Below are 25,877 nucleotides of genomic sequence, written 5' to 3' on the forward strand. Positions count from 1 at the left end.
ACTGAAAGGAATTTCAAGCACTAGCTGGCAAGGTGAAAGTAATTCAGAAACCTAGAAAACAAAACAGCAGCAACAAGCCAAAAGCAAATGGCAAATGTTCACATCATGTGGAGGGTATGGGAAGAATAGATAGACGTATCCCTGTGGCCCCCGGGGCTACTGATTAGGTGTTAGTTAGCCTCTGGTATACTGCGCTTCAATAACAAAGCAATGCACACACTCCAGCGATTCCACAAATAGCTGTGCGTCTCACTCTACTCAAGCACAGGGAAGACTGAATTCTTGTTAATTTTTAGTTACATCATGTGGTGCACTTAGCATTTGGTGCCACTGCAGGAGGGGAAGAAGGAGATGGACGAGACATATGGGCTTTGAATTTCTATGTTATTTCCACTCATGATCCATCAGAACCAGTCACATGACCTGGATGTCTTTACTAAGGAGGCTGTAAGTGTGTGTGTGTGTGTGTATGTGTGTATGTATGTGTGTGTATGTATGTGTGTATGTGTGTGTGTATATATGTGTATTTATGTGTGTGTATGTGTGTGTGTATGTGTGTGTGTGTGTGTGTGTGTGAATGTTGGGAAGTATGCTCAGCTAAGCATCACTTCTATAACATTTCACAGTGACCCCACATCTTTTGCACCCCATGATGTTTTTTAAAATATTTATATTTATTGTTTAAACATTCCATACATGAATACAAGAATGTATCTTAATCATATCTGTTCCCTCTTCCCCACCCAACACCCTCAAAATCCTCTAACCTATCTCATTCTTAATTTTATATCCTCTTTTAAACATTTTTATTAATATTTTTAACCCAGTGAGTTCAATAGTGCAACCCATTTGTACATGGACACAGGGAACATCCACTGAGAGCATGGTAGTTTCCCAGTGACCCTCTCTCAAGGCAAAGAGATACTTTCTCTTCCCAGGAGTCATCAACTTCCAATAGCTCACCAGCCAGGGCTGGGGCCTTGGTAGACCCTCCCCCAACCACATTGGGCTATTTAACTGACTTCTGATCCTGTGTAAGCTACTGTGATTTCATGTATGAAGCAGATCTGTCATGACCAGAAGATAGCAACTCACAGTATCCCTCTCCATCCTCCAACCTTTGCCAGAGAAACTTCTTACAGTAGTTGGTAGTGATTATTCCAGGCATGCATTGCTGCTCAAGTTCTGAGAATAAGCAACAATAAAAAATAATAATAACACAAGTAATCAACCATAGATGGGATACCCCCAAGGTACAGGGCACACCCCAGAAGAGGGGACAGAAAGAATGTATGTATACATAACACAGACACAGCTTCCAGAGTCTGTTTAGTGTTGTTTTGTATGCACAGGTGTTTAGGGGCTGACCACTTGGGATTAGACAACCTATCAGGGGACACTGTCCTTGGAGAAAGCTGGTTCTCGAAGTCGCCCATTGATCACCTGTAGCTCTTCATCTAGGCATGGAGCTTTGTGAAATTTTCCCATCTACATATGCACTTCGACTGGAGTTGTTATCATGCAGGTCTTGTTTAGACAACCGAATTGAGATTTCATAGGTGTAGCTTTCCTTGTCCTGTATAAATGATACTATTTAATAGTGGGTGCCCTGCTTCTCTGGCTTCTATGATATTTTTGCTCCTTCTTGTGAGATTTCCCAAGTGATACACTGTAATTGTATATTTGTCAGAACTCTGCACTGAGAGATTACTTCTTCTCTCTGAAACTGGATCCTGAGAGCTGAAGTCCAGGGTCAGGGCAGAGATGGGATGTAGCATCTGGTGCAAGATCTGATCATGTCTGACCTCAGTCCATTGAATTGGACTTAGATGAATCTAGTCATATTGTAACTGATGCCTACCCATTCTACAGATATCAATGACCTTGAATAACAGTTACTTGGGGAATGAGATTCACCCCTGGTTCTCGATATGAATAGGGCACTGATAGTCTAGGTGATAGTTGCTCTTTTCCAGACTTGAAAGAATTAGAATGTTAAAGAGAAAAGTGTTGGGTTTCCAGGCAAGTGACACTGTAGCCCACTGTAGAGGCTGGGTGATGGCAGACAGTATAAGTTCTGGAATCCCACTGTGTGCTTACCGATCCCACTATGTCCTGACTGTGTGACTTTAGGCTAGTTTTCGAGTCTGTCTGCTCTTCATTTGCCATGACGGTAAGCTGAGAATACGTCACTTACCTTACGGAATGGTCGAGCATGTTAGCAAAGGGGAATAAATGGGCCTGTGCTTACCACATAGCAGATGTTGTGAAATTGTTCCTTCCTCATGTCCCTGCCCTGCACTGGGCTGGAATGTCTCCCCAGCGATCCCACCTAAGAGGACTCGCTATGTTCTAGATGCTAATCTCCCTCCCATATTAGTTCATGACTGTGCTCCTGGAGCCCAGCAGCCAAGCGCCTGAAACATCCCTGGCGTTCGGTGTTATCCTTACTAATATTTGCCAGGAGGAATGACAGGATTCAGAGATCAGCTGGCCTAAGCTGGAGCCCTGAAGATCAGCGTTACAGGAATTAGGTGTGAGTCATCTAGGCATGTGACCACGGCCTGAGGAAGCCTGCGTCCAGGCCCAGAATAATCTGAATCTTCCGAGGGGGAGGCACGTGGCGACAAGAAGGCCTTACTCAATACCTGCTCTGGGCCAGAGGTTGACATGGGCTTGTCCCTCAGTGAGGCACACAGTGTTAGAGCAGGTCATCTCCAACAGATGGCACTCTGACAGCCAAGTGGGGGAGCCCTTAGGGTCCTACTCTCTCTGCCCACCTGCCCAGACATGGGAGGAAACTGGGCAAAGACTGAGGGTTGAGAGGTGAGAAGATAATGAACCTTTTCTTCTTGCCAAAACCAACTCTGCAAATTATGATGCCTTCAGAGTCTGGGTTTCCTTCTTAAAATTCTGAATCAGTTGAAATTCCTGTCCTGTGAGGAGGAGAGCAAAAGTCTTCCCTCCCACAGTTGCAACTTCCTGTTACTGTTTCCCTTTTAAAAATTAGCGCATATTGTATAACACAATTAAATAAAATAACCAGTGTCACCATGACATTTTCATATATGTATATTATGAACTTTGGTCTCTTGCCTCATTTCCTATTTAGTGTGTGTGTGTGTGTGTGTGTGTGTGTAAAATGAGACAAGGTCCTGTTATATAGCTTAGTCTGGCTTCAAACTCATGAAGCTGTCTCACTGCTGGAATTTCTCCTGTGTACTGGCGTGCTCTGTTTCATCATTTAGATCTTAATGTGACGCCTGTTCTTATAGTACTGTTCTGCACACTGCTGCTCAAAGTAACTGTATGAGCACTGGCTCACTCTAACCATCTTGCTGCCTTGAAAAACTTCATCCCTATTTGATAGGAGATTAAAGCACAGAGATGCAAAGTGTATCGCTCATGGCCTACAACTAATATGTCATAGGAATGGGGACCAACTGGCTAGCTTCAGAATTAGGGCTCAGAATGTCCCCATCGCATTGACACCTTCACTTACGGCTCAGACAACCCACCACGGAAGCAGTGCTGCTGAGGGATCCAAGGGCATTGGGGTGCTGAGGACACAGGCTTGCTCGAGTTTGCTCAGCTGCAATCAGTGGAGCAGCATCTGAGACTCATGTTGTCTGACTCCTGAGAGGCAGCAGGCTGGCCTAACTAGCCATTCTACAGAGGAAAAAGGTCTTCCCTTACAGGTTTGGAATCTGTGGGTGCCTCCCCGAGTCTCTGCTGAATGAAGGAGAGATCTCCTTTTCCTCTCTGATCTCTTTTTTTTTCCTTCCCTGTCTACTTCCTAGTGTTGGGGCTTTGTGTTGAATGTTGGGGTCAGTGCTGATCATGGCGGGTATCTTGTCTTGCCTTTGACCGTGATGGGGTGTTGACAAGGCTTCTCCTCCTTTCTTCAGGTGCTTATTTACTGGAGATCCTTGGTCTCTAGCCAGGCTCTGCCTCAGCAACATCAAGGTGGAGTATGGACCATAACCCTGTCTCCTTGCTTGCAAGAAAACTTGGGTAAGCTACACGACCTCAGTGCTTTTCAATGAATCAGCATTTAGCATTAAAAGATTTACAATTTTCAAAAAGGTGGAGTCATTGTTAAGTTGCCCAGGCTGGTCTCAAATTCTAGAGTTAAACAATCTTCCTGCCACTGCCTCTTCAGTAACTGAGACCATGGATCTTCTCTTTTAAAAGCAGTCTCATTATGAAGGCCTAGCTGGCCGGCGCTCACCAGGTAGACCTGGCTATTCTTGAATTCAGAGATGCAACTGCCTCTGTCCCCAGAGTGTTGGGCTTAAAGGCGTGCGCCACATTGCTCAATAGATAGGCATTTTTAAAAAGCTGCAAAGTGAGAACAAGAAATCTTAAAATCACCTCTAGCTTGGGAGGTAGAAGCAGATGAATCTCCATGGGTCCAAGGCCAGCCCAGTGTACAGAGCAAGTTTCTGGATAGCCAGGGCTACAGAGTGGACTCTGTCTCAAAAAGCCACACACACTAAAGGAAGTACTTCTAAGTACAAATTAGTCACTGTATCTGTCACAGTAGTATTATGGGAAATGCAGGTGGCTCCCCAGAGTTTAAGTTTGGGGGGGTACCTGAATTAGGCAATATGGGACTTGGTATATTATGCAGAGTTTTATTTCTATTGCTGAGATACAATACCCCAACAAAAAGCAACTGGATTTCATCCACACAATAAGTAAATTAATTTATTCTTCTCTCATACAATACATCCTGACCGCAGTTTCACCTCCCTCCACTGCCCCCCAACTACTTCTCTACTTTCTCTCTACTTCAGATCCACTCTTTCTTTTCCTTTCAGAAAAGAACAGGACTGTCAAAGAAATCAACCAAACATGGCATAAAAATATACAATAAGAATAGGCGCAAACCCTCATATCAAGGCTGGATGAGATAATCCAACAGGAGGAAAAGGGTCCCATGAGCAGTTAAAAGAGTCAAAGACAGCCCCACTCACACTGAGAGGAGTCCCACAAAAACACTAAACCAACAACCATAACATCTATGCAGAGGACCTAGCACAGACCCACGCAGGTCTGTGACGGTCACTTCAGTCTCTGTGAGCCCCTATGAGCCCTGATTACTTGATTCTGTGGGCTTTGTTCTCCTAGTGTTCTCAACCCTCCTGGATCCTACACTCCTTCTTATCCTTTTTCTGTGTGAGTCTCCAAGCTCTGAGGGGAAGGTCCTAATGGAGATCTCCTTTCTGGGCTCTCCACCTAATGTTGGCTGTGGTCTCTGCATCTGCCTCCCATCAACTGCTGGAGGACACCTGTCTCTGAGGACGATTGGTCTAGGCAGTGATCTAACTCATTGTGCTTTTAAAAGAAACTTCCAGAAGGTTGGGGGGAAATCAGATTGTCACTGGGGACAATGGAAAGGCTCTGGTGGAATTTGTCTAGCAAATCTCCATCTTCCCCAGAATTTAAAAGGGACATTGCCTCGCGTTGACTTTGACTCTTAGCGTGAAACCTTCATTAAGATCCAGTGTCATTCTGAGACATCTTTCCAGGTGTAGCAATCATGAATAGCAAATCCAAAAACTGAATTTGGAATGAAACCATCGATTATGTTGTCATAACAATTAAACCCTACCGAAGAAAACTAGGAAAGCATATTCAAAACCACACCATTGCCAGTAAAATGATTTTTTAAATGATGTGTTAAAATCATTAACTTTTCTTAAAATATTTTTAATTTATTATTTGAGAATACACCTAGACATATTTTGATCATATTCACTCCTTAGCCTCTCTCCAACTCTCCCTGGATTCCTCTGAACATGTCATGTCCTTTACCCATTTATCTTCTTGTGTTTTCTCTGCGTGGTCGTGGGGCCATCTACTGGAGCGTGAGCCAGAGTCTTCCTGGACAAGACACGACCGCTGCATGAACTCTCAGCAGCCGTGGTTATATTAAAGTGATTTTCATTATTGTCATTTGGGGGATGGGCAGCAAAAGAGGTTGTTAGAGATTATTACATAAAATAATTAAAATGGCTCAATTAATTTTGGTTTTACCTTTTAAAAATTTCTGCTTAAGTTATACTTTATGATAATAGTCATAAAATATATGTTGCTAGAGATTATAACATAAAATAAAAGTAATTAAAATTGTTCAATTAATTTTGGTTCTACCTTTTAAACATTTCTGCTTAAGTTATATTTTGCAATATCAATCATATAAATACAGCTTACGAATGACAGTAAATATAGAGTCTGAGAACACAGATACATTGGCTGGACAATTCTGTTATTCTTGTTACTAATCACAAAAGCTCAAAGACTACTGATCTTAATTTTAATAATTTTAATGTGTATGTGCACATGCAAGCGCATATTTATATGTGTGGGCACATATATGTTCATGCATGTATGTGGAGGCCAGAGGTGGTGTTCCTCAGGAATTATGCACCCTGTGTTTTGAGGCAGGGTTTCTCATTGGGCTGGAGATCACTGGGTAGGTGGGACTGGATGGCCACAATGAGCCCCAGGGATTGGCCAGTTTCTGCCTCCTCAGCACAGGGATTCCAAATATGAGCTACCATGTTTGGCTTTCTATGTGGGTGCTGGCATCAAACTCAGCCCTCATGCTTGCACAGAAAGAACTTTACTGGCTGAGCCATTGCTCTTACCTGAAGCTCACTCTCTACTTGCTGTTTAGCCATTAGCAACCGGTTGAGTTAAATGACTGGGGTCAGGGGTCAGGGAGCAGAAGATTCGAATCTTGGTTTTGCTACACACCAACCACTGTCTGATTCCAAGCAATTCAACAGGTCTGGATACCAGTTTTGTCAATGGTAGAGTAGTAATTTACCACCTATCTGTACACACACATGCACGCGCGCGCGTGCCCGCGTGCACACACACACACACACACACACACCTGACTGGCTTACAAGATGCTTATAGAAAATGTTAAGTCTCAACTTAGAATTTCTTTGGTAGGGCTCTGAGTCTTGCAGTTTTAAAATCTCCAGTGGTTCTTGTCATCACAGGAGTTTGAGGAAGAAGCTTCTGAAGGTTCTGAAGTCCACCTCCCATAATCACTGAAGGATGCCAAGAATGAGCCGTATCTGTAAGTGCCGTGAACTTCTCTTGCTCCACAGGGACCAGCAGGGAGAGTACTACTCGCTGCTTTGTGATAGAAAGGAGATGGTGAGGAAGACCAAAGTGAATGCCCCTGATCTGGGCCAGTAAGTGAAAGTCTCAGCGGGTAGAGCTCTGCTTCTGTGTAAATGAGAAGAGAGTCTTGGTAGTAGAGAGGCAGTGAAGAAGCAGTCAAACTTTCCTAACCAGGTAGAAGTTCAGACATAGGACTAGGTCCCTGGAGGAGTGGATTATGGGAAGGAAGACGTTCACCGTACCTTCCTGGGAAGGCTATGGTCCATTGAGTCTTAGTCCAAGGGGCAGAAATGAGACATAAAACCAGATGGGTCCAGAAGGAGGATAGACTTGCTATTCTGTTGTTTGATTGCTCATGCTGACTTAGGAGAGATTAAACCCTGAGCTGCATAAGGATTAAACCAGGTAGCCAGATGGGATAGCATCTGCTTTATCAGGCTTGTGTGTCCTAGGTGCTTAATGAATGCATTCAGCATGCAATCAGGTACTCACACTAACTCTTCCCTGTGGTGTCATCTCTGGGAACCGATTTACTTATTTCCCCCATTCCTTGTCTCCCCGTCTTCTTGTCTCTCCAGGGAGACTCCATCTGGCTAAGCAACACTAAGCTAAGGCTCTCTTCTCTAGTGCAGCTATGTTGCTATGTCCTGACAGCCTGTGCTGCCCTTAGTCGAAGGTGTGGATAATTAAGGTAATGAACACTTTTCCACTAGCCGCTGAAAGCCTCATTAATCTACACACAAGTTGCCACAGGCCAATTGTGACGCCAAGGGTGGGAGGACCCACCAAAATAACTTCAGAAAAATTCATTAATCAGACTAATCAAGCAGGTTGTTCCGAACGGAGAGTTCTTTTTCCTCCAGTGGTCAGAGGATTAGACATGAAAGGGACGTCTTAAGCAATGTTTGGGAACATCTAGGTTGTTTTACTGGCATTAAAGTGGCTGATGCTAATGGACTCCATCCAATGCATCAGCGTGGATGATTCTGCAGCTGAGTATCTAAGGTTTCTAAACACAGAGAAGGGGGGGGGGGAGTCACCATGAGATCACACAGACAAACACACCCAGGTATTACAGAGACAGCCAGCACCACTACATACTCATTTTTGTCTTGATGCTTCATAATTTTGCAGGTGCGGTGCCCTGGGGTCAGTTTGGAGATGTGACTATTTGTGGGTATGCCTCATCTAGTCCTCTCCTTTTCTGTCTTGGCAGCCTTGGAGGACAGTGTTCCAGATGACAGTGCAGCGTGATAGTTTTCTGCTCCAACTGCCCTGCACTGCATGCACACGGAGAATAAAACTGCAGAGATTTCCTAACTATTCTAGTTTCAATTCTGCCATTATGACAAGTACCCAAACAAAAGTGCACCTTGGAGGAAAAAGGGTTTATTTTAGCTTTTTAATTCCAGGTTACAGTCCATTGCTTTGGGTGCTATTAAAGCAAGAGCTCAAGCAGCTAGTTACATCACAGGAACGGTCAAGAGCAGAGAGAGAATGATCTCATTGTTCCTTTGCGTTGCTCCAGTGCTTGCTTGCTCTGGTTTTCTCTTCCTTTCTACTGGTCAGGACCATCTGCCTAGGGAGTGGTGCCGCCCACACTGGGTTGGGTCTTCCCACATAAAGTAATAATCAATACAATCTCCTACAGGCCAACCTGATGCTGATATTTTCTCATTAGGATTCTTCCCAGGTGCTTGTAGGTTGGGTCAAGATGATAGCTAAACCTAACCAGTATATTGGTTTGTCACTGAAGCAGAAGCTAGTCCATCCTGAAAAATAAACCTGATACTTAAGCCTATGCATAATTGATATTTGAGTATGGTGGTTAGGCTGGGTGTCTCATGACAGCCTCAAGAGCAGAGTGCCTGGATTTCTGCATGGCTTTCCATGGACAACTTGAGATTACCTCTGGGCAAGTTGGGGTCATGGGTGATGGATGATGAAAATGTTACATGGATTCTAAGCCTGTTCTCTAAAGAGTTGATTAGCATATCTGCTGAGGTTTAGCAGTAGATGCTGAGAAAATAATCCTTGCCCTATGTCATTCTACACTTTAACGACAGCTTGGTAGATGACAGAGATATGCCTGTGGGTGCCCTGGAGTAATGAGAAACTGTCTTGAATGACAGATTCAGACCACAGATGAACCCAGAGGGCCAGAACACAAACTTAGAATGACAAGATGGGAGATAAGTATTCCATATGAATCCGTGTTTAGCTGAACCACAGAACCGCAGAGAGGAGAGATGAGGTTCAAGAGTGTTGTGAAAATTGGTCTAAGTGTGTCAGTGTTACTCAAGAATAGAGTAGAAAGATCAATCTGCAAAGGCAGGAAATAAGATTGGAAGGTGACATAGCCTTTGAAATCTATGGTTTCAGGCACTGAGGATCCATGCACAGTATCTGCAAGGAAGTGATGTGATCTGATGTGGTATTTTTTAAACTGTTCTTTTGTTTCCACTGCTAATACCCAGTCTCTCCTTCTTACTTCTCTCCTTCCCTCCCTCCCTCCCTCCCTCCTTTCTTTTTCTTTCTTTCTTTCTTTCTTTCTTTCTTTCTTTCTTTCTTTCTTTCTTTCTTTCTTTCTTTCTTTCTTTCTTTCTCTCCTCTCTCTCTCTTTCTTTCTTTCTTTCTTTCTTTCTTTCTTTCTTTCTTTCTTTCTTTCTTTCTCTCCTCTCTCTCTCCTCTCTCTCTCTCTCTCTCTCTCTCTCTCTTTCTTTCTTTCTTTCTTTCTTTCTTTCTTTCTTTCTTTCTTTCTTTCTCTCCTCTCTCTCTCTCTCTCTCTCTCTCTCTCTCTTTCTTTCTTTCTTTCTTTCTCTCTTCTTTCTTTCTTTCTTTCTTTCTTTCTTTCTTTCTTTCTTTCTTTCTTTCTTTCCTTCTTTCTCTATCAGTTAATTAAAGGATGGCTGGGAGAGACATGGTCATTTGTTAAGCCTGAGATACTGATACATGAACTGACTCATTTAATTATGTCAAGAATGATGTGAGGTAGATTTAGCTAGGCTCTCTTTATACATGAAGAAACCAAGGTTTCTTATGAAGTTTACTCACTCACTCCTTCACTTTCTAGACTCTCTCTCTCTCTCTCTCTCTCTCCTCCCCAACCCCGTGTGTGTGTGTGTATGTATGTATGTGTGTGTGTGTATGTGTGTGTGTATATGTGTGGTGGTGTGGTGTGTGTGTGTGTGCATGTTTGTGTGAAAATGTCTACCATAATCATGAGGTATCATGAAGGGACCCTTGTGGAGGATGAATCTGAGAGCAATAGAGCGGAGTCAGTCCCACAGTACCTACACTGTGTGACTGAGTTAATGTGAGCTGAAACTTGTAGACCAGGTCTCTATAACTTTGTATCACTGGGGGCCATCATAGTCTGCACAGTTTCCAAGACAAAACACGATAACCTGGGTGAGTTAGGTCACAGACACTTATTTTGAATTAGCTCTGGGAGGTTCAAGGCCAGGGTGCTGGCTGTTTCAGTTTTGACCAAGGACACGCTTCTTGCTCTGTCCTCACATATGGTCTTTTCTTGTGCCTGTGTCCTGTCTCTGTCTCTCTTCCTCTCCCCCCCCACCTGTGTGTGTGTGTGTGTGTGTGTGTGTGTGTGTGTGTGTGTGTGTGATATACTACTCCTGGTGATCCTCCTGCCTTAGCCTTCTTCCAGGACTTGAGTTATAGGAGAGCCACCACTTCAGGCATCTCTCCTTTGTATTCCTACTTCTATTTCTTCCATCAGTCCCTGTGCAAGCTGTTACCTCTTCCATATCATTCCACCTGCTCTCCTCGAGCTTTGGTTGTGCCAAAGCCCTACAGTTCCCCGAGACACACTGTCCTCACTTTCTGCATAAACTATCATTTTTTTTTGTTCCTCTAGTTTGGGCATCTCCTTCCCTAGGATGCCTTCCCCACCCACCCTGTTTGGTTAGGTGCTTCTTGCAAGACCCCACCAATACTCCATATTTACCCTTCCCATTCCCTTCATTGTATGATGCTGTTGATTATGTGCTTGGATTTCCTACTGATGGACATGCTCCCAAGAGAAGGCTATAGATGCTAGTTTTTGTTACCCCCTCGCTTAACACACAGAGGGGATTGGACAATAGCCTCGACTAGAGCCAGACCATCCAGGTTCAAGTTCTAGATATACGAGTAGTCTCTTGACCTTGGGTGCATTATTAACCTCTCAGGGCATCTACTTGTGTATCTAACAAGATGTGAGAAGTACAGCCAAGTGATTTGTGTTATGTAAAGCTCTTTGTGACCAGCACACAGTTGACATTCAACAATTGCTGTCTTTTATTAGTAGATGACTGATTACAGCATGTTATTGGCAAGATAACATTTTACATGCAGGAGATTCATTTTTGATTAATCTGATAGGTAGGAATGTACTCTCTCACTGCTATCAGAAAACAGGTCAGTTTGTGTTGATTATCTTGTAGATAGTGAGGGTCAGAGCTAAGATTCAAACCAGATCTGCTGGGCCTTGGGCTCCGTTTTTGGCAAACTTGTCTCAAAACTTCTCTAATAATCTCTTATTTGCAATGATCTACTCCTATAAAGATCTGTTTAGGGCAGTGGTTCTCAGCCTGTGGGTTGTGACCCCTTTGGGGGTTGAATGATCTTTTTACAGGGGTCACTTATCAGATATCCTGTATATCATGTATTTACATTATAGTTCATATCAGTAGCAAAATTATGGTTATAAAATAGCGAAGAAATTTTATGATTGGGTGCCACCACAACACGAGGAACTGTATTACAGGGTAACAGAATTAGGAAGGCTTAGAAACACTGATTTAGAGTCTGAGGAGGATTTAGGATGAGGGGGAAAAGGTAAAGGTAAAGGACAGACCTCTTGGATTTAGTTAGAAAAATCTAAAGTGCCTTTAAAACCTCTAAACCCAGATTCTTCAGTGTTGGTAGTAAATAAAGCATGACTCTTCATGAAGACAGGATTATTTTCAGCAGTGATTTATGCTCTCAGAGGTCAACTTCTTTCTAGGTTTGAAGTCAAGGGTCTGGCCTCTTAAGTTGGTCTGTAGGGTGTTGTTTCCTAGGCAACAGAAGACCACAAGTTCAAAGTGACTCTTAGACATTGCATATAAATGACACTGAGTGATTCAGAGGTGCCACAAACTTGGTGAGTTCAAACTTATTGGAGATTCAGGTGCTGGTGGAAGATTCTGATAGCTTTCAAAAGATATAGACAGTTTACAAAACCACCTTGCAAAATAGAATAAAAATAGCAGCAACAATAAACTAATACCAGTAAGAAGACAGTGGAGATCCATGCTTCTACTAGAATTTAAAAGTTCACATTTCCCCTTTCTGTCATCTTTCTGTGTCTGATAAGATGGAAGAAATCAGGCTCTCAGGAGTGCAGGTGAGAGTCATGAGCAAGTTGGGTGTGGTGGTGCATGTCAGTAACGCCAACATTTGGGAAGAGAAGGAGCAACGAGGAGTGAGGAGGAGTGAGGAGGAAGGAGGAGGAGTGAGGAGGAGTGAGGAGGAGTGAGGAGGAGTGAGGAGGAGGGAGGAGGAGGGAGGAGGAGGGAGGAGGAGGGAGGAGGAAGAAGGAGGAGGGAGAAAGAGGGAGAAGGAGGGAGGAAGAGGAAGAAAGAGTGAGGAGGAGGGAGGAGGAGTGAGGAGGAGGGAGAAGGAGCAAGAGATAGAGGGAAACTTGAGCTACACAATGAGACAGTGCTTCAGAGAGAAGAACTCAGTAACCAAAGGATGGCTACCTTGTCACAGCCCATAGCTGGGTGTGTCTTTGTTTCCTGGACTCCGGAAGTGAAGCCGGAGGCTGACTGAATGTAAACATGTTTAAACAGTGAGCTCAGAGGTGGAGTGAGCAGTTAGTTCTAGAAGGTAAGTAAACTGGCTCATAAGACACAATCAAATGATCTTCCAAAAAAAATCAACAAGAAAACAAATGTCCAGTTTTTGGACAAAAGCAACAGATAATTGTCCTGTTCAGAGAAATCGGGGCTACTGAATCTCAGTGTAAGAACAACTCACCCCTTTAGGACACTTGGAAGGGTCGTCAGTGTCCCTTCTTGGCCAAATGATGAACTCTGATAGAGGAAAGTTTTTTTTTTTTTTTTTTTTTTTTGAATGGAGGTTTCTGGGAAGAGTCTCAAATGAGTGAAGCCTGAGAGCCCTACAAAGACAGATGTGCTTTCATTTTGTGAGTCCTAGATGGGATGAAAGATGGCGGCCGGTGATGCCATCTCAAGGCCTATTTTCTGAAGATCCATTGAATTACACCTGCTCCAGCGCCAGTAAGTACCAGCTTGGGAGCCCTTGCTGTGCTCTGCAGGCTGGCTTGCTCTGTTCGATATATGTTGTTTCCATTATGAATAGACTGACGGAAAATCTCTGAAAACTGTGATTAGATGTTCCTTATGTGCTCCAGGAAATGATTCAATGGCACGGTGCCCAACTTCCCCATTTCTTCAACTTCTACCAAGTACTTTTGCAGGAGCATACTAAGTAACCCCTGTTTGTCCTCCTCTGTCCGCTCCAGGTGAATCCCACCTTGGTCATCTGGATGAGCTGAGAACCAAGGCATCTATGGGCTTGGAACCAGGCACTGGTGGTCAGAGATTCCCTTCTTTAGCAAGAGGCCTGGAAGCAGTGGGAAAAATGTGAAGCACTGACTTCAAGGGGGGCAAGGAGCAAAACTCAGATGAAATGTGTAACTGATGTTGGTTTTTGGCTTTTGTTTCTGTTTTTGTTTAGTGTCCCAGTGTTTTCATCTCAATGAGACAATGCATCCTCAATTGCAGGAACCTTTCAAAGCTCTTTGTGTAGGTTGGCAATGAGAATACTCTCAATGACATGCCAGTTGCAGGAGCAGAAGCTGTAATGAGGACAACAGAGCAGGTTTATGGCCATACCTTAGTCTTTGACCTTAGTATGTTACCAGGCCCAAGTTTTCCCTCACTGTCTGTAACTATTCCCTCTATTCCTGACTAGGCTGGTTAAGACTCACTGACAAGATTCAGGTGGTAGTCAAAACTCACAATTGTAAGGAAGTTCCTGAAACTTACAAGATTCACTAAGCCCCTCTCCCAAAGCTATATAAACAATAATATTGGCTGGGAGGAGAACATTGGACTGATCAAACTACCTGAAACTCATGCAAGAAACTCCCACAATAGTTTCTGTGAATCATTGTCCATGATTAAGTGGGTTTTTGTTGATACAGCTGCCTTTGGGTCATTTGTGGTCCTGTAACTGTTTACCAAGACTCTTGTAGGTAACCCCTGATAAACACACTGGTTCACTAAGTTAGGCTTGAGTGAATTATTTCTTTGGTTTGCTGTTGATGACTTATCTGGGGTAAATGGGTGTTTTCTTATGAAGAAAAGTCACAACACCCAGCTTCATAACTTTGGACAAATTGTGATCTGCAACTTTAGTTCACTTACATGTGCAGTGGGAATGGGACACTGGGAGGAACACTGAACATTACCTATAGTCACATATCTGCAGCAACTGGGACAGTCCCTGCCCATGGGTGACAGCTTTTTCTTTCATCAATTCACCAATGGATGAAAAGCCAAGACCTCAGTGCCAGGGCACTGAGAAGATAGCTTTTTATTCTCTGGTTTTAATAAGGTGATACTTCCTTAATTTTTATCAGCCTCTTTTAAACTTGTAGGCTCTCTTCTTTTTCACTCAGCAGTAGTGCATTAGCATGTACTCTGCAGAGTGCACTGGGCCCTTTAAGAGAAGAAACCCTGCAATTTTTTGAAAACAGCATTTGGGACTCCCAAGGAAGGGCTCCACAGGAAGATGGAGCAGTTGGTGCTGCAGAAATGTATGCTACAGCTGGATATAGGTAATGTTCTTCAAGGTAAGCCACACAGCCTGCTACCTGTGAACAGCTATATTTCTCACATTATATGAGCTGTGTCTGGGAATGGGAAGTTCTGGCTAAAATAGCCCAGTCAAGGTTCTCCATGCTCAGTGTGTGTGTGTGTCTATTTGCTGCTAATAGTTCTGTTCCCAAGTTTGTTTTTTTGGGGTGTGTGTGTGATTCTGAATATCATCCAGAAGCTGGGTGTGCCTGGAAGGTCACGAGGATGAGTATTTGTTCTTTTTGGGTAATCCACAGAGACAGGGTGCATGCAGATGGGTGGATCCTACCAGGGACTGGCTCTAAAGCCATTAAAAAAGATTTATTTATTTTGTGAATATGAGTGTCTACCTGCATGCATGTCCATGCACTTGAGTGTGCAAGCTTAGTGATCGGAGGCCAGAGGAGAGCATTGCATCCCCTGGGACCTGAGTTACCAGTCATTGTGAACTTTCATGTGAGTGCTGGGAACTGAACCCGGGTCCTCTGCAAGAGCAGCCAGTGCACGTAAGCCTCCAAGACATCACTCCAGTCCCTGTAATGTGATTTTTGAGGCTAAGATATGCTATAGATGTCATCCCAATGAACATGGACATTCTGAAGTCACCGAGAGGCTGTCAGGTGGTGCCCTGCTATGCTCACTCAGCATGGAGGATCTAAGTCTTCATCCACGTCTCCAGAGTATGGAAGCCACCTGGGATGACACCCAGACTCTCTTGACATTGCAGTTACTGGTCTCATGAGGTTTCCAGGCTCAGTATAATCTGCTCTTTGAAGATTGCACTTGGATCTCTCCCTAAAACCAACACTTAGGTAAAATACATGCTTATCTAAAGCTGCAATAATATTTACACCAAAAAAATAACATTTAAAAATTCAACATAGCATGTTTATTATTCACAACACAGTAAACTCTCTCTCTCTCTCTCTCTCTCTCTCTCTCTCTCTCTCTCTCACACACACACACACACACACACACACAAACAGTAAGTCACAATTAACAAGCCAAACTACCACATGCTCTAATACTATAATTTCGAGTACAAAATTCTGTTTCTTTTGATATTTATGATCATGTTAACTATTTTATATTTTGATGTTGCATTTGTTTTTGATTATTTTAAAATAATTTTTAAAAAAGATTTATTCATTTATTATATGTAAGTACACTGTAGCTGACTTCAGACACTCCAGAAGAGTGCGTCAGATCTCATTACGGATGGTTGTGAGCCACCATGTGGTTGCTGGGATTTGAATTCAGGACCTTCGGAAGAGCAGTCAGTGCTCTTAACCACTGAGCCATCTCTCCAGCCCATTTTAAAATAATTTTATTGGTGTGTTTATGTGTGAGTAGGTGTTTGTGTGTCGGGGGGCAGGGTACTCAGGGTACTTGCATTTCTCAGGAATTGGAGTTGCAGATGTTGTCAACCACCTAACGTGGGTGCTGGGAACTGAACTTAGGTCTTCTGCAAGAGTAGGATGCAATAGCTGAACCATCATCTCTCTGGCCCTCCATCTATTTATTATGTTCACGTCTTGGAATTTAATCCCCAGCACAACAGTTGAGAGGTGGGACCTTTGAAGTGACAAGTGAATACAGAGCTCACACGGACTTTCTAACTCTTTGCTTTGGACCTGTTGTAAAAGCTTGCTTGCCGAATTAGAAGTGTCAAACACCTTGAAGGTTCTCTGTGTGTCTTCCCAGTCTAAGCTTTGACCCTCCTGTGGCTCCTGAGCTTCTGTCCCATCCTTCATCTTGCTATCTGGGGGATGCATCCAGTTTCTTAACCACCTTTCTCACCACGGGCTAAATATCTTTTTGTTTTTCTGCCCTGTAAATCTCTTAATCAAATCTGGTTTCAATGGAAATGCCTTTGGGGTCATCTTCCGATGCTCTAGCGGCAACGGAATGGGAAGGAGACATTGGTTCCTTTGGGAACTTCCTCTGTTTTCCAACCAATAAATATGTATGAAGCACACATGCCTGTCCGGGTGCAAGGGTTTGGCCCCAAGCTCCTCTCATCCCTAGCACTGAACCATGTGTGGGTCCATTCCAGGGCACCTGGTCTGTGGCCTGGCCTTGACAGCCTGGATCTTCATGACTCACAGCTTTCCTTCTGCTGCGGTTCTCTCTGTGCTCAACAGTCACTTAATGGCCCCATGCCCTAATTGCCCTATCAGTTTCCCCATCTGTAGAGTGGGGACTGTGATTCTGGGCTGACAGGGTGTTGGGAGTATTAATGAATGTTTTGAGGCACGTTGCGATCTGCAGATAAACAAACCTCAAGAAGTAGAAAGTGCTAATGAGCCTGCAGTTGAGCAACTGGCCCTGAGAAGTAGCTTTGTTTCCCACAGAGAAGCTCTGGGCAGACCTGCGTCTACTGGCTGCCTCCGGAGGAACCAAAACAGTGGATTGGGACATCCATCTTCCCAGGACCACTTTGTCCCTCAGGCAGACAAGAAATGAGAAAGCAAGTCTAAAGCTGCACCAAAGCGACCCCCAAGGTAACCTGTCCTTTGAACAGACTTTGAACGTTTACTAGGATGCCTTGGCCTGTGTTACAACATTGTGTGCCTGACTGCAGAGCGAGTCTACCGTCATCCACATAGTTTTGTGGTTATTTTCATCTTCCCTGTGCGTGTGTGATGCTGGGAGTCAAACACGTGGCTGCTTGCATGTAAGACAAGTGCTCTACCGGCTGAGGGACAACTCAGCCTTTGTGGTTGTGGTTGTTGTTGTTGTTGTTGTTTTTATCTGTAGCAAGTTTGTTCATTACTAATGGGAGTAAGTGCCACTTATAAAGTGCCTACTGTGCGCCGGGCACAGATTACTCAGATTACTCATCCCATCAGCTTGATGAGTAGATACTTATATCACTTCCTGGGCCAAGCGCATTGTGATGTGAGGATTTCAAAGAGGCTCACAGGCTATCAAGACTCATGCGGGTGCTAAGTATTAGAGATGGTTTTTCTCCTCAGACACTTTTTGGCTCCGAAGTTCAGGTTTCTGTTCACCATCTGGCCCTATTCTCTTTCACTGTATTCCCATTTATGGTCTCCATAGGAGCTACAGTCAAGACCCAGGCCCACGGAAGGGTGTTTTCATTCTTCCTCACAAACCACAATCTGTAGGTACTTAAGCCCCTCACATAAAATGTGGTAGGGGGCTGGAGAGATGGTTCAGTGGTTAGAAGCGCTGACTGTTCTTCCAGAGGTCCTGAGTTCAATTCCCAGCAACCACATGGTGGCTCACAACCATCTGTAATGGGATCTGCTGCCCTCTTCTGGTGTGTCTGAACACAGCTACAGTGTACTCATAAACATAAAATAAATCTTTAAAAAAATGTGGTAGAGTTTGCATGTAAACTATACATAGTCTCATCTGTAGTTTAATTTCTAGATTACTTATAATACTTATAAACCTGACCACTTTATAAATAGTGGTTATATTTATTGGTTATAAAGAGTTATATAGTTTAAGGATTAATGACAAGAAAAAGGCAGTGCATATTTGGTATGGATATAATTTTTTTGCATATTTCCTACAACAGTTGTTTAAATCCACACACAGATGTGGAAACCACAAATCTGTAGGGCCAACTGTAAATGTAAGAAGGAATATCGAACCTTATAAGACGTTAAATGATTAAATATTACAATAGCTGTAGGTATGAAAGCTAACTTAAAAGTATTGGGACACTGGGAAACCTGGTAGACACTGTGATCCTGGAGACTGAGATTCTCCAGAGGCTGATCTGGGGACCACTGTGTCTGTTTTCCCTAGAAGCCCCCTCAGAAAGCAGACTAAGGTTGAATGCTTCTCAGTGGTAGGAGTGCAGGAGGCTGCACTGGTAGCTAACTTCCCAGGGCATTTCTCCAGATGGGGAAGCCGGGACACGCCTCTCTCCCACACCTTCAGTCCCTATCAAAGCCAGACAAGCAACAGCAGCAGAAGCTGCTTGCCTGGTGCCCGGCTGGCTGTGGCTCTTGGCACACTGTCAGGGAAAGTCACGAGAAGCGACGGAGGCTCAGTTTAGGACCCCTCTGTGTGTCTATGGACACGCTGAGGCAGTTGCGAGTAGTTCTATCTCATACATGAATGTCTAGGTCTGTGCTGGCGCGAGAGTCAGACCTGGGTGTGTACATTGCTTTAGCTGTGTCCTTCAAAGCTGGGGTTTACAATGGTCTAGATTATCTTTACAGATAGGAGGTTTTAGTGAAGATTTCAGGATTTGGTGAAATCGATAAAACCTGTTAATTCCAGCAATTAGCAGAGGAGGAGAGGTCAGATCAAGGAAACACAGGGTACACCTCAGTCTCATACTGGGCGGAGGAGCTGAGATTTGGATTCAGGTTCCTGTCAGTCTTGGGACCACCTTCTTCACAACCATCTATGCATTCCAACAGCATCGCCATTCTTAGCATTCAACATCTGGGTTTGTGCCGGCTGTCACACAATCAGACACATGAACGCTGTATCCCTGAGGAGTCCACCACTATATGCTGCCCTCCGAATCCATGGCTTCTGTGAACTCAAAATGCTCAGATAGTAAAGACAATCAAAAAGAAAAAAAACTTGCGTCTGTGATGAATGTCATTTTTTCCCTAAAGAGTGAAAGTGTCATTGTGACTGGGATTGTGATTGTGACTGTGTTAGATGTGACGAACAATCCAGAGGCGACTTCAGGGACACAGGAGAATGTGCTCAGGTCAGGTGCAGATGCATTATCATTATATAAAGACTTAGTATTTAGCCAAAATGCATGCAGTGAAGGAGAGCTAGGACCTGTAGGGACCAAAGGAAAGACAGGGACAAAAAATGGAGCAGAGACTGAAGGAAGGGCCATCTGGGGACTGCCCCACATGGGGATCCATCCTGTTCACAGACACCAAACCTCTGCACTGTTGCTGTTGCGAAGAGGCTCTTGGTGACAGGAATCTGGTGTGGCAGTTCCTTGGGAAGTTCTGCTAGCAGCTAACTAGTGCAGATGTGGACGCTTGGAGCCAACCCTCAGAATGAGCTCGGGGACCCAGGTCGGGGAGCTGACAAAAGGACTGGAGGAGTGGACAGGGATTGCAACCCCATAGGACTGTTGGGTGGCCTGATCACTCAGTAGTCCCAGGGACTGGACCACAACCAAGGAGTGTACATGGAGGGATCCATGGCTTCAGACACATAGGCAGCAGAGAATGGCCTTGCCTGACAGCAATGGCAGGGGAGGCCCTTGGTCCTGTGGAGGTTTGATGCCCCAGTATAGGGGGATGCAGGAGTGGTGGAGCAAGAGTGGGTGGGTGGATGGGGGAGCACCCTCATAGAGGCAAAGGGGAGGCAGGAGAGGGTGGATGTGGAAGGGGTGTTTGTGGAGGGGTAACTGGGAAGTGGGATTTGAGATGTAGACGAATGGAATGATTAATGATAATAATAATAAAAAGACTTGAATATTCATAGAAAAGATCCTCATGGATCCCAATGGACAACGATACTAAGTACAAGGTAGGTGCCTCACAGGGGTCAGGAACTAATTATTGATGCCATTCTATTGCGAACCGGCAAGAGCTTCTTCATCTTGCCTGGGCTGCCGCCATCTTTGGTTTTTACCCCACCTCCCCTGGCCATGAAAAGCCCCGTGGGAAAGCACCCAACCGGGTTTCAGAAACTCCGGGTTGAAACGCCCCAGCTAACGGCATGCTCTTGACTCTTGCTAAACTGCCTGCTGGACTTGCTTCTCCCTGCAACTTCCAACCAGGATGTAGTTTTTTTTTTTCTGCGTTCTTTAATTTTAAAAGCTCCCTGCAGTACACATTCGGGGCTGCTCTCTGGGAAGCGTTTCTCTTCACGCAGGCGCAGTACAGACTTCCAATTCAGACTTGGGTCAAGTCGGGTGAGTGGTCTTTGGGTCTTTATTCAGTAACTCTACCACTAAAATACCATTGAACAGCTATTGTACTTGCAATAGCTATGTCAGTAGCCGTGCTTTTCACATGATGAGGATTGGGTAAGCCCAGGGTTATGGCTGGTGAGTCTAAATGGTAAACTCTACTACATTCCTTTGCCAACATCGCTCCATTCTTGGGGGGGGGTGAACAGTTAATTATGCCTTGATGCTAAGTAACTGTTCTCAACAAACAGCTACGGGAGGACCTGGTCCCTTCCATTTTGTGAATGTCGTCTTAACCAAGGAGCTGTTGAAGTCATTGTGGAAGGGGAAGAGAGAGTGTGGCAATAGGTCAGAGGCTGTGATGAGCACCCATGGGCCAGCATCCCTACTGAACGGACTGCAAGGGGGATCCAGAGATGTGGTCTTGCGTGCTTGGGGAAAAGAGGAAACGGGATTGGAGAGCATCTAGAAGCTTCTGTCATTGTGCAAGAGGTAGAAGGAGATTGTACGCTTGGAAGTCTAACTGGAAGTCATTGGATAGAGGGGCTTACTGGGGAACAGGGTGGAAACCAGGGGACGTTTAGTTAGATGGTGCCAGCCAAAGCCAGGCTCAGGGCAGCGTGCAGTGTTTGTGTCCTTGGCTCTCCCATTCTCTGGAGCTTGCGCTGGTTAGACTGTGAAGAAGGCATCAGAGAATCTGACGACTGGTAAAGGGCTAGAGACAGACATTTATAAGAAAGGAAATAACACGAGAGAAAATATGTGGATAATGCCAATCACTGAAGAACTGGTTTTTCGCGTAGACCTATTTGTCTCCCCCTAGTGGTCATTATAGGCAATTGCAGTCCCTTTCCTGGAGAACAGTATTGAAAAAGATCAAGTTATCCGCTTCCTCACCCACCCGAGGATACTTGATGTCAGACTCGCAGCAGATGACAGACCCTCTCTAACAGCAGCTTTTGGTGATGGTTCCTGAGGAATAAAAGTGATGTAAAAACCAGCATAGAAACCGAAGAGACTCATTCGACTCCCTTCTGTCCATCTAGAGCAGTGGTTTGTACTCTTCCTGATGCTGTGACCTTCAATACAGCTCCTCACGTTGTGCTGACCCCAACCACAAAATTATTTGTGTTGCTACTTTGTAACTGTTATTTTTACTGTTATGACTTGAAATGTAAATATCTGATATGCAACCCCGATGACAGGGGTTTTTGACTCCCAAAGGGGGTCAGAACAGGTTGAGAACTTCTGATCTAAATTATTCAGAATTCAGAACTTTTCCTGAAGTGTCACTGAAGTGACACTGACAAATGCCCTCCTCCTTTATGTGCAAATTTTGGGGATCAAATCATCTAAAGATGGAGTCAATCGCGTTCTAGGTGCCTTTGTTGACACCCCACAATCTAGTTCATTCTCTTTGAATCACCTAATCATCAGGGTGTGCGCTAAACAGTGGGTACCAAGTTTCAGAGGAGGAAGCAGAGGCCCGGTGAGCCCATGTGACTTGTTGAGGCGCCATTGCACTTGTGTGCCAGAGCTTGTGCTAGTGCGATGGCCGTGAGACACTTTCTTCACATGGGGTTGTACCAACCAGGTGCTCTTGGCTATCCTGGCTCAGATGGCTACATTGTTCTCATTGGTAATCTCTGATGTGGCAGAGAAAGTCCAGATTGTGTGATTGTATTTTTTAAGTACTTATTCTTAGATCTTTGATATGCCTTCTCTAAATCTCCATTTATTTTTATTTTTTGCACAATGTGTTTAATCATCATGTACCGCGGTGGACATTTTCTAGGCTAAATTCAGATGACTAAAGTCAGTGCCCAGGACCCTGCCCAACCTTTATATAACTTTGAATTATTTTGAAAAGCTCCAGTCAGGCTCCTGGCATTGGGGGAACAAATAAAAGAAGATATTGGGCTGTGTCCTTGATTTGGAGAAAGTAGACCTGCAGGGCGGTTGGGAAGGGCTCTGGGTTGGGGGGTGGGGTGGGGCTAGTGGGATAGAGTGGAGTATGGTGGGGCAGGGCAGGGCACTGAAAGCCTTGTTGAGATACTCCATACATCAAGACCAGTCCTGATGTAGAGAAAAGGGGGAAAGACTCTGTGGTGAATTCAGTTGGTCCCTTGGGGTTCTTGTAGGCATAGATTGGAGGTCCCATGTCCTTAGGTTGTCCTCACTGGGGGGGGGGCAGGCAAGGAAGCAGCATGCCTGCTCTTGTGTCGTCCCCACATGTGGAACCAGTGACACTTCTCATTTGCTAGAACCGTATCGTTCTATCCCTTGTTGCAAAGGGAACTTTGATATTTTCTCACTTTCTACCTACAGTTCCGGTCTGTCTCATCACCCATTACCAGTGAGCTGAAATGCAGAAGCTGTCCTGGTTAGAAACCACCCCAGAACCCACAGCTTTTCCACATCAGCCTCTGAGTCACTGGGCAAGTGAAACCCTAGGAAGGCCACGGGGGTCACCTGGGCATCCCCCGAACCCACGTGTTGCTCTGTGTTCTACGGTAGGGTGGCTCTTTCTTGCCTCTGTCCTCTGTTGCCTGTCTGTGATGTGCTCCCAACCTTCCCTTTATGCATGGTCCATTAGCCTAAGACCACGCCCAAACATCTACTCTACGATATCCTCCCTGCTTCTCCCGGAGCTCTTTCTCAGCAAGCTTTATTTTGCTCCCACGGAACACCCAAGGTTTCTGTTGTAGCACAGGCGCTGTGGGTTAGCCAGCTCTGTCTTCTATCTGTGAAACTTGAGGGTAGCTATCATAACTTACCACCCATGTAGAATGAACAGTTGGGACGTGGCAGGTGCTTTGAGGTAAGCATTGTATGAATTATTAATGATATGGTTAGTTTATATAGTGAATTTGCCTGTGCACGTGGATCTCCTGTCTGCTTCATGGCTGGTATTGGGAATCCACTGGATAAAAGGATCCGTTCTATAATAGCTCTCCTGAGGGTTGAGATTGGCATTGATTCTCACAGCCATCCACCCTGCTCTTTTGCATAGCACCTTTGCAGGGAAGGCCATTCTGGTATAATACTAGCCATGGCAGCAAACTGTGTCAGTTAGGATTAGGTTTGGTGATAAATGATGGGAAATTCAGGAACCCGGCATGGCTCAGCGGTTAAGAGCACCGACTGTTCTTCCGAAGGTCCGTAATGAGATTTGATGCCCTTTTTTGTTGTGTCTGAAGACAGCTACAGTGTGCTCATATATAATAAATAAATAAATCTTTAAAAAAAATAGCCGGGCGGTGGTGGCGCACATCTGTAATCCCAGCACTCGGGAAGGCAGTGGCAGGTGGATTTCTGAGTTCAAGGCCAGCCTCATCTACAGAGTGAGCTCCAGGACAGCCAGGGCTATACAGAGAAACCCTGTCTCTGTATAGACCAAAAATCCAAAAAAATCAAAAATCCAAGAAAACCAAAAAAAAAAAAATGGGAAATTCAAGGTGACAGCTTAAATAGATATACTTTACTCATGTAACAGACACAGGTAATTTTTTCATCTTGTTTTGCTTTTTGAAACAGGTCTCTCTTTGTAATCCAGACTATCCTGGAATTTAGTATGTAGACCAGGCAGACCTTGAACTTAAAGAGATTGCCTTCTTCTGACCCCGAGTGCTGGGGTTAAAGGCATGTGCTACCATGCCCGGACACAGGCAATTCTATCCAGGATTCCTGTGATGGTTTTACTTCATGAACTCCTCAGGGATCCAGGCTATTCTAGCTCTGCACTTCACTGTCCAGACTTTAGCTGCTGTCTTTCATGGTCCACATGGAGATTCAGTAGTCGTGTCTACCTTGGAAACACAGCCAGGAGGAAAGTGGAAGAGATAGACTCCAAGCTCGGCCAACTGTTTCTAAGAAGGTCCCTAGAAGTTCCTGGAATTTACCACTTGTCATTTTGTTTACATTCCATTGGTGGAACTTAGTCATATGGGCACACCCACCTACAAAAACATCTGGGAAGTATAGTCTTTATTCTGAGAGATCTTGTTCTCAGTATGGAAAAGGGGGGAGGGGGAATGGAATTGAGGTGTCATCAGCGCTGCCAAACTAAAGCATAGGACTCACCTCGAAGAGAATGAGAGTTTATTCTGGAGCCAAGTATAAGTGACCATGGGCCAGGAATGCACATTCAGGTTGCCCCAGACACCATATTCCAAGGTGGTAATGGTTTCATGAAGGTTTTATAGTTGGAAACTATGAATCATGCCACTCTTCAAGAGCATTGGTTAAAACACTAAGTAGGTAAATTTTATGTGATCACTTATGGGAAATCTCTGCTATAGATTACCAGTGTTACTTGATGATTGGGGGAAGCTAGTAGTCTGTTACTTTACCCTAAAGGGTTTCATATGATAGCCACAAGAGCATTAAATTAGACGGGTGCTTGTTAAGGAAGTAAAGATAGTCCAAGATGATTTAGGTTTTGGTCATGAAATTTTAGCCTTCTATAGTTGAGAAATTCACCCCACCCCCTTTTTAAAGATTTATTAGTTTTATGTATGTGAGTACACTATCATTGTCTTCAGATACATCAGAAGAGGGCATCAAATCCTATTACAGTTGGCTGTAAGCCACCATGTGGTTGCTGGGACTTGGATTCAGGACCTCTGGAAAAGCAGTCTGTGCTCTTAACCACTGAGCCATCTTGTCAGCCACCGTAGTTGAGAAATTCTAATCAGTCAGTCTCATAGACTTTAACACAGATGTGGCCTTCCCCCTGGGAACTTCAGTCCACAATAAATTTGCCACATACAGTATTTCCTTAGTACTTCGTGGTTGGGGCCGAGACTCATCTGGTAGATTAGGCAGATGGCTTGTTTAGGACACACGGGATACACAGCAGAGTCAGGAGAACAGGGAGCTGTTTCTCTGCTGTACTTTTGATACTGTCCACATTGAGAAGATGCTGGCTGCTTCACATCTTCCCATTGGTCAGCGTGGGAGAAATAGAATGAGGATCACCT

The 25,877-nt window shown here is 44.5% G+C and overlaps 2 long non-coding RNA genes across 3 annotated transcripts in view; both read left to right on the plus strand.

The window, feature by feature from the left end:
* Positions 1 to 14,493, plus strand: part of LOC127668150 (uncharacterized) — a 30,707-nt gene extending 16,214 nt beyond the window's left edge. The window contains exons 2-6 of one of the 2 annotated variants that reach the window (XR_007974016.1): positions 3,909 to 4,014; positions 7,020 to 7,099; positions 7,725 to 7,837; positions 13,273 to 13,433; positions 13,679 to 14,493. This is a non-coding gene — a long non-coding RNA (uncharacterized LOC127668150). Of the gene's footprint in view, positions 1 to 3,908; positions 4,015 to 7,019; positions 7,100 to 7,724; positions 7,838 to 13,272 lie in introns of both variants that reach the window. The other variant, XR_007974015.1, reaches the window with a different exon arrangement.
* A 228-nt stretch (positions 14,494 to 14,721) lies between these two features.
* LOC127668151 (uncharacterized) overlaps positions 14,722 to 25,877 on the plus strand; it is a 23,233-nt gene continuing 12,077 nt past the window's right edge. Inside the window, exons 1-2 of the long non-coding RNA XR_007974017.1 lie at positions 14,722 to 14,998; positions 17,372 to 17,521. This is a non-coding gene — a long non-coding RNA (uncharacterized LOC127668151). The remainder of the gene's footprint in view (positions 14,999 to 17,371; positions 17,522 to 25,877) is intronic.

Source organism: Apodemus sylvaticus, chromosome 17, assembly GCF_947179515.1.
Source record: "Apodemus sylvaticus chromosome 17, mApoSyl1.1, whole genome shotgun sequence".
Taxonomy (NCBI): Eukaryota; Metazoa; Chordata; class Mammalia; order Rodentia; family Muridae; genus Apodemus; species Apodemus sylvaticus.